Raw genomic sequence first — 7,588 nt, 5'->3', positions numbered from 1 at the left:
GTGTCAAAGCTGGGAAGTATGAAGAAGAGCTGTGAGGCATTTATGACTGCACAGTTGGCACGTGCAGGAAATAACTCGTGAGATATTGGCAATAAACTGCTCTGACAGTTGTGTGAATTGCCTACTTTTGAACACTGTGAGGAGAACTTATATTGAAACATTGAGAAGTTTAAGGTGATATGACAGAGTTGAAGCTTGGAGCTGTTCAGGTTTTTCTGAGAACAGTTTCATAAGTGTGAGGACAGAAAATGTGGGTAGGCCAGCTGGCCCGGAATGGGTGGTGTCACACAACTGTCAGAGGCAATAGACTCTTTCTGGTGGAGGACTGAAGGGTTAGACTGTCTTTATTTACAGCAACAATCCAGTGGTGCTACGAGTGTTAGTGAATTCAAGTCCTGGGTGTGTAACTTGATGTTAATAATCTGCATTGGACCATGCTGTAGGCTGGGAGAGATGAAGATGGTATCGTTAACATGTCACGGTTCGCTTGTAGTTTTAAGCCAGGAAGCTGATAGTCTCCAAAGGGCATTAGAATCCAGAGTATGTTAGCTACTGTGACTTTGGGTTCAGCTTTGTCTGCCTTTCTGTGGGCCTGCTCTGGCAGTTTGGCACAGAGTCTTTAGATTTGCTAGGTTTTGGGGCTGCTGAAGAATAAACAAATCCCTCTTTTGTGGGAATCCCCAAACTTGTCTTGCCTTCAGTTCAGGATTTGTCATGCTGACTTGATTCCGCCCTCGCTCTGTGCCGTACAGCTTAGGGTTTTTGTGAAGGCTTATTGCTAAGCTATTGAGAGAAAATCAGCTTGTACTGGAAAAAAAGTTGCAGCTTTCTGCTCTGAAGGCCTTCACCCTTGTGATTTGAGAAACCGAGTGGCTGAAGGGGTGAATAAGCCCTGATGTAACGCTCTGTGTTCACTCCCGGACTCTTATCTGGCTCTGGAGGAGAGTGGAAGCCTCCTTTCTGGCAGTGGCTAAGGCAGAGCATGAGTTCCATGGCTAGAACTCCCCAGGCTCCTGCTGTGGGAGGTGAGGAGGATCTAGGGTGGTGAGTTAAGCTGGGAGATGGATGCAGATGCAGGATGAATAGGGTATTTTTCAAACCAGATGTTCTGAAGCTTACACCAATGCCACTGAGGTGTAACTCCTTTGCAGCTGGCACTCCCAAGCCTCAGCTCTCTTAGTTCTGCCTAGTCAACGTGCCCCTGCTCAGCATGCAGCTCTCCCTGCCCTGGGAACAATTCTTCTGCTCCTTTATGTTACAGTTTTGCCACTAGATAATATTCTCTACTACATATTGTAAACCTAAGGAATCTATTTTCTATAATTGATATACTGAAAGATTGTGCCAGTTCAGATATAACAAGACAACTCTGGCTGCTGAATCATTAGTCATTGCAGTGTACTCTTGGTGTTGAATGAGTAATGCTTGCAGGCCACTGAAGAGGTGGTGGTTCTGTTCATAAACAGCTGATTGGAAGGCAGTACTCCCTCCTGAAACTGAGCATACCCCAAGGATGTCAGCTCAGGCCTGCAGTGACTGAGAAGGCTCAGTCTGAAGTGTTACTCATCTCGCTGGTGTAACCTTCCTCACTGGGGCAGGGGAGGGGAGCAAAGGGTACTAATATGTGCTAATTCTCTACTAGTTGTATTTCTGTACCTGGCATAGTTAAGAGATGCTAGAAAAAAAATCTGTCCTTTGCTCCTTCTTGTCTGTTTTTTAAACTTTGATTACATGTATAATAAAATACTTCTTGATATTCACTTTAGTCTATTTGGCTGACCCATCTTTTCTCCAGTTCTCTGAATGTGCAACCCCCATTTTATGTGACACACAAACTGCAGTTGCAGGAGGTGGTTACACTTGTCTCCTGATAGTTTCTCAAAGAGAAGGGAGCTGGGAAGTGTCTTTGTCCTTCAGCTCCTCAGTCTTCACTGGCTCAAATACAGCACTGGCTGGTTTTGGAACATCTGGAATGCCTGAATGTTGCCCTGCTAACCTGTGGTGTAGCTTACTGCTACTCCCATAGTTACTATGGAGTAAGAGGTGGAATGTGAAAGGGTTTCACAAGCATTTCCACCTCAGAAGGGTGGATATGAAGCCTGTGTTGTGTATAATACTGCAATTTCTTTTTTAACAAGACATCTCACTTTGATCAGCTTATTTCTTATCTTTCCCAAGGCAAAATACCCTGTTTTCTAGTCCCAACAAAACCTGACTGGAAACAATGAAACTGTTAGTGAGAAAAGCCTGTTTAGATATGTGGTGACCATCTTAGAGACCATTTTAAATATAGCATAGGAATGCCAGATAAATGAAGTCTGCAGATGTTTGAGAACTGCCAAACCTGGTGACCTGGCAGTGCTGGGGTAATGGTTGGGCTCGATGATATGAAAGGTTTCTTCCAACCAAAACAATTGAAAGGCAGTGTTCCTGGTTTCATCACTTTGGCAATGGAAGAAAGTATCAAAATAGTTGAAATTTGTACACTTCATTTTTCATAATTATATGATTTTATTAAATAAGATGAAATATATGGGGCCATTAGAAAATTTGCTTTCTACAGCATGAGCATGTTTCCCCCCCAAATTCCAGCTGCTCAGAGCTGCTGTAACTAGTTGCCCTCCAACACACTTGGTGTACCCACAGTCTTTTGCCAGTTTTAGTACATAGTCTGTGCTTGCAGACAGGTTGAACCATACCCTTTGACTTGCTCTTGATGTGTTACCCTAATCTGGCTGGGATTGAGTGGCTAGTCTGCAGAATACTTGGTACATTTGTTCCCAAATTGCTTTTTGTCACAGAGACGCTGTGTTGCCTTTCTGGGTAGGTCAGTGATAGGCGTAAGTCCTGTCAGTTTTGTTTGCAAAACAAAACCAGTCCTGCTTTCTGCCAGGCACCCAGAGCCTGAGGTGTCTCAGCATTTACCCAGCTCCAAACCTAGCTAAATCTCCGTAGGGAAACAGGTCAACACGAGGGTTTCCCATCTGTATTTTTATATGTGGTCTTTGAAATGCTTGTATTCCCCTGTTCTTCAGGGAAGTGGCTTGCAGTAACCCAAGTTAGGGAGGTTGATGCTTTTCTGCCCCTTACCTTGTCTGTAGGTCAAGGAACAGAACTGGGTTTAACTGCCTCCTAGCTTTGCTGCCATAGCTGACTTTCAGATAAAGCAGATGCCCTGACTCTTGCTCTGTATATTGATTTTTCCTTCTGAAGCCTGTGTTCCATATGGTTTCAGCTGCTCTCAAATGCGTGTGCATGTATCTGTCTGTTCTCTTTAAGTTTTCATGAGCTGAAGTGCTCTCCTGTGCCGCTGATAGGGAGCAGGCACTGCTTGCTAATATTCCTTGATGTTGTTGCTGCTAAGCCAGCGCTGGTTTTCTGATCTAGTCTTCTCCTTTGCCTTATCTCTCCTCTCATTCATTTTTCCTTCTTTCTCTCTCAGTTTATGGCTCCTTCTCAACGTTTCTTCTGCAGCAGCGTGTCCGTGGTGGAGTTGGGCTCCTTGAGACAGGGGACAGCAGCTTTTGAAGCACAGCTGAACTGCTTGCCTGAGCCTCCCATCTATTCTAAGAGTGAGCTGGTCTGGCCGTGGTGGAACTAAGGATGACTGAGGCAGCAGATGTGGAAGGTGAGTGTCTTTTAGGAGACCACCCATCATCTCATCCTCTCTTGCAGACTCCATCCCATTAAGCACCCACAGCAACGCAGCCTTAGCTTGCTCTCCTGCTTGCTACAGCTTTGGATGCTGGAAAAGAACACTGTAAAGTTCTTACAACTGTGCAGGGCTCCAAGTGAGTGGTGGACGACAGAGCTTTTAATTGTGGCGTTTGGTGGGGCAGCTCTGGGATCAATGGGACTGTCAACAGTGCTTGGAGGCTCTGGAGAACGTTGGGGTGTTTTCTGGAAGGGTACAGAAACGTTGTGTGTCGTGGGTCGTTCCATTTAAAAGTTGCTCTCGTAGGCGTTATCTACGAGGGGAAGAAGGCTGTAAACTGCACGAAGAGCCGTGATGGGAGGGGTGGTGAGGAAGGACGCTGTGGATCTCAGGGCTGTTAGCCCAGCTGAACACAAGAGGGCCACAACAGCACGCTTTCGGCAAGGAGAATTCCACATGGAGCTTTATTCCTGTCACTCCACGTTTTGGCCTGCTCTTGGTTTTCTAGCGGTGAGAAATGAATTAAATGCTACTTGACACCCTTTAAGTATTTGTGTACACCTCACTTCAGTACAGGCTATCAGGATTTGAGACTTCTGGTTTTGACACTTTTCTAGTACTTCAAACTGCTTCAATGTTGGGGCTACTTATTGAAAATGTTGTTGTTGCTGATAAGGTATCAAAATCTGTGGCACAGGTACATAACTCTGTTCTCTAGTGACAGGAATGCTTTGTTCTGCACTTAAATGGCAGAAAATCCAGGTTGTGTGGGCAAATATGGAAAAGAGAGCATAAGAAAAGCAGGGGAAAATTGTCTGGAAAAATACAAACCCCTGCCTAGTAACCAAGAGCAAGAATTAGATTGCTTCTCTATTGATCCAAAGTGCAATTAAAAGCTACCTCCTGCAGCTGAATTTAGATTGGGCTTTTAAAGTTTTCTCTTCCCCTGACAGACCTAGTATCGAGTGGAAAAAAACCTGCACGGCAGGTCTCCTGTAAGATTGCCAAGCAGAGGGTGCATCGGCCTGAATGAGCTCCTTGGTTCGTGCAGGGCTCTGTACCTGGAGCAGCCTCTGGCAATTTGAGCCTGGCCAGAGACCTTGAGGCCTGTGCTGGCTAGGATCCCTCTTCTGCTTCCTTTCTTTTGTGCTTAGCCTCAGTAAAAAGGCTTCTTTCTGCAGTAAAAAGGTGGTGTTTTCTTCAGAAGGACCTTTTTTGCAGTTTTTTAGAAGGAAGTGAGAATGTTGGGTTTTGTTCCCTCCCTGCTGTTCTGTAGACAGTGGTTTGTGTCCCTTAATTGGAGCTGTCAGGATTTGTTTGTTTCCCTGGAAATGCACCTCACTGCAGCTTCCCAATCAATCAGAAATCGTTAGTGTGAAGGTATAGCTGTACTTATATGGCCCAGGATTAGCTTCTGCAGTCCATAAAGCTTGCAGAGGTTCAGACAAAGCTCGTTGCAGGTTTAGGTCTCCATTGGGCCATGGCATCTGATGTTTTAGCAATGACTTTGCCTAAAATTTAAAAAGATAACGTCCACACTTGCCAGAGCTCATATCTAGGAGCTGGAGAAGCTCTTACCAGCAGCTGTAGGCACACGAGGCTCACTGGCTCCTCTGTAGCTTGCAGGGTGAATGTTTTCTCCTTCTGCATGTGACGGGCTGCCAGGAGAGTGGAATATAAGCCAAGAGGACGCAGTATCCAGTAGGAAGCTGCTTGCCTCGCTTCAATGCCTTTTCAAAGGGCCCTCAAGAAAGTCCTGAGTATGAGCATTTTCCTCCAGAGCTGAAAGAGAAGGATCTCAGAGCATCCTGCAGCCTGTGTGGAGTTAGAGAAATAAATCTGTGTTACCTTGGGAGCTTTTGTGTTCAGATTAATTAACCGAGCCTAAGGGAGGGACCCGGAGGAGTCCATGAGATGGCATATATGGCATTCTTCTGGCATAAGGTCACCCCACCGGTTCCCCTGGCCCGAGTGTGTGCCACAGCTGCCCTGCCCCTGCTCCCAGTGCTGCTCAGCACTGATAACCATCACTGGTTCCTAGCTGGGAAGCTTGAGCAATCTTCTTTATCGCACCATTATGCAGGCACCTAGCGCTGGAGGCAGGGAGGGGAGAATTCCAGCTTCCCACCACTTCCACTTGGCCAGCTGCTAAGTACAGCCTGGCTTTCTGGAAAGCGTCTTGGTGAGGTGTGTTCCTAGATCTGCAGCCTGGCTTCCAGCAGGAGAAGGGAAGTGATCGGCACTGGGGAGGCCACAGCTTGAGTACTGGGGTCAGCCTGGGGAATCACAGTGTAAGAAGGACATTGAGGGGCTGGAGCAGGTCCAGAGAAGGGCAACAAAGCTGGTGAAGGGTCTGGGGAACATGTCTGATGAGGAGAGGCTGAGGGAACTGGGGTGGTTTAGTCCAGAGAAGAGAAGGTGGCTGAGGGGAGACCTTATTGTTCTCTACAACTACCTGCAACCCACCACGTTGTAGTGAGGTGGGTGTTGGTCTCTTGTCCCAAGTAAGAAGTGATAGGATGAGAGGAAATGGGCTTAAGTTGCACCAGGGAAGGTTTAGGTTGGACATGAGGAAAAAAATCTTCCCTGCTAGAGTTCTCCAGGGTTGTCTCAGGCTGCCCAGGGCAGTGGTGGAGTCCCCATCCCTGGAGGGGTTTCAAAGCTGTGGAGATGTGGTGCGGAGGGGCGTGGGTTAGTGGTGACCTGGCAGTGCTGGGGAACGGCTGGACTTGATGATCTCCAAGGTCTCTTCTAACCGAAAGGATTCTATGGCTCTGTTCCCCAGGCTCTCTGAGGGCCAGGTGGTGCCCCGGCGAGGCCAGCGCTGTCCGGCAGCGTTGTTGTGGTGTGTGCAGTGAAGGGTGAGCACGTCCATGCAGTCTGCAGCCACTGCTGCTTCGTGGGCAGGGGCTGTGTTCTCAGGAAGCGACAGAGGCCAGAGGCCAGCGGGCAGATGAGGTACTAGTGAGATCTGCAGGCAGCTGGGACTGGTACTTCTCGTGCTGTGTGCTCCAGGAGCGGGAGCAGAGCAGCTGGCAGCCAGGGCTGGGCCGTGCAGAACCCGGAGTGGAGCAGGCAGCAGTGGAGGGCTCTGTGAGCACCCCGTCTGTACGGACCGAGGCCAGGCTTGCAGTGGGGAGCAGGGCCAGGCACGCTTAGGGGAACGTGGAGATTACCTCCATGCTGTTGAGCATAACGAGCACACCCCTGTGTTTGCTCTCTGCTCTCCAGAACAAGTGTTTCCAGGTGGGACTGGATTTCAGCCCAGCTGCCCTCTCGGCCATGCGAGAGACCTCTCCCCCTTTCCTGAAGCTGGAGGCTGAAGAGGGTTTCTCCCCTTGACACCTGAGTATCCTCTGGAGTCCCTGAGCTTCATTCCCTTTTCGCACTGATAACTCAGACCACATGGAGCTCTGCCCAGAGCTGATGGGAACCATGTCCCAGATCCAGACACATCGTGCTCAGGGCTACATTCATTCTGTGCATGGGGGAACGTCTCTCCTTCAGACTGTGAACATGGGACTTAAAGGTCCTAAGTCTTCTCATTTGGTAGTTTGCATTGGGATCAGACTCCTGGTAAGAGCTTGACAAGCCTCAGGCCTGGATTTGGAGCTTTTGATTCAAGTGCTGAGTCTGTGGATGTTCCACATTCTTTTGGCACCAGCTGCTTATCAGCAAATCCCTGCCAGAGGTTACAGGGATTTGCTGATCTACTGTCTCATGTTATGCTCCTGTTCTCTCAAAAAGCACAGGTTAGCAAAGTCTAGTTTAGGGTATTTAAACTCTTTATGTTTCATTTTGATGGAGGTGGGCTGCAGAGAAATTGGGGAACACAAACCGGAACCCAGGCGGTTCCATTGGAACAGCAGGAGAAACTCCTTTGCTGTGAGGGTGCAGAAGCTGGAGCAGAGAGGCTGTGGAGTCTTCTTCTCT

This window comes from Merops nubicus, unplaced genomic scaffold (assembly GCF_000691845.1).
Source record: "Merops nubicus isolate BGI_N331 unplaced genomic scaffold, ASM69184v1 scaffold9251, whole genome shotgun sequence".
Lineage (NCBI taxonomy): Eukaryota > Metazoa > Chordata > Aves > Coraciiformes > Meropidae > Merops > Merops nubicus.
The sequence above is the reverse complement of the archived record's forward strand: the minus strand, read 5'-3'. Positions refer to the sequence as shown.